This window comes from Electrophorus electricus, chromosome 26 (genome assembly GCF_013358815.1).
Source record: "Electrophorus electricus isolate fEleEle1 chromosome 26, fEleEle1.pri, whole genome shotgun sequence".
In the NCBI taxonomy this organism is placed as follows: domain Eukaryota; kingdom Metazoa; phylum Chordata; class Actinopteri; order Gymnotiformes; family Gymnotidae; genus Electrophorus; species Electrophorus electricus.
The window spans coordinates 5797729-5798967 of NC_049560.1; the positions used below are offsets into that span (position 1 = coordinate 5797729).

At 37.9% G+C, this 1239-nt stretch overlaps 1 long non-coding RNA gene across 5 annotated transcripts in view; it reads right to left on the minus strand.

Moving 5' to 3' along the window:
* Positions 1-840: 840 nt before the first annotated feature.
* Positions 841-1239, minus strand: part of LOC113577813 — a 46116-nt gene continuing 45717 nt past the window's right edge. For all 5 annotated transcript variants that reach the window (XR_003410676.2, XR_003410677.2, XR_003410675.2 and 2 more), the window contains one exon: positions 841-1239. This exon is cut by the window's right edge and continues 1079 nt beyond it. This is a non-coding gene — a long non-coding RNA (uncharacterized LOC113577813).

Sequence of the window (1239 nt, forward strand, 5' to 3'; positions counted from 1 at the left end):
CGGCGCAGAATGCGCTACACTTACATGCATTATAACTCTCACGCCCCCTTATCACTTACACGCAGCGCGGTGAGGCTGCCAGGCCCTCCAGGCTGGTTCCTGTCCGTGCGGATGCCCCTGCTCGCCGGCTGCTCTGCGTCCTGCTAACCGCAGCCCTGGGACTCACCTGGCACTGACGCTGGCATTGGACAGCTGGGCAGGAAACTTGGGCATCTGCGTCCAGCCACTTTACTTAATGAATATTTAAATGAGCGCGACCCTACAGAGTGCTGGGGAGAAGACCCAGTGCTGTTTTGGACATGATTACATTATAGTTTTTATGACATGTTTCTATGATATGCTGCATTTAAAAATGAATGTATACAGAATCGTAAACAATATTTTTATTTTTGCCGGCTCTGTTTGCTTGGGAATGTGAGAAGCAACATGATTGTGGGACACACAAATAATGAATTTTTGAGTGCTTTTATTTTGAGAAGTTTATTACTGAATCTAGATCTGATTAAGTGCTAGTGCTCTTGACACTAAATTGCCTAGAAGAAAGAAAGTAATTTACCTGCATTTTCAAACAATCATTCCATTGATTTACCACACAAATAATTTTTTGAAGTAGATTTGATTTAAGGCAGAATAAAGGCATACAATCATTAACCAAATAGTTTTGAAGAGTATGTGTGCACAACAAAGTGAGAGAGAGAGAGAGAGAAACCATCGAGTGATAAACCAGAATCTAAGCACTTCTCCAGCTCCAATGCAGTGACTGGAGGTAGAGGGTTTGGAGGGTTTGAAGAAACAGAACACACCACTGCCTTTCTGAGAAAACACGGCCCACAAAAGCTCTTGGTTCCAAAAGCTCTAGATGTTTATTATTTTATAATTGTATTAATTATGAGAAAGTGTTTTGTCTATGAACATTATTTCTGCCAGTTATTTCATTTCTAATCTAAATCTGTAATTTTGCCTTTTGCATTTATTTATTTGAAACAGAAACTTTATAGAGTTTAATTAATAAATGTAGTCAGTTTAACACCAGGACAGTACATACCACAGTTAATGACTGTATGATTGTTTTACTTTAAGCCTTGGTTTAAACTGCAATTGCAAATCTGTATATTACTTTACATGTGCACAAACAAAACAAATTGACCAAACTGAATATATTTTACAATTTAAGTTTCTGAAGGTAAACATTTTATTGTAATATATGCTTTGTAGTTCATAAGTGATATGGTTAATTTC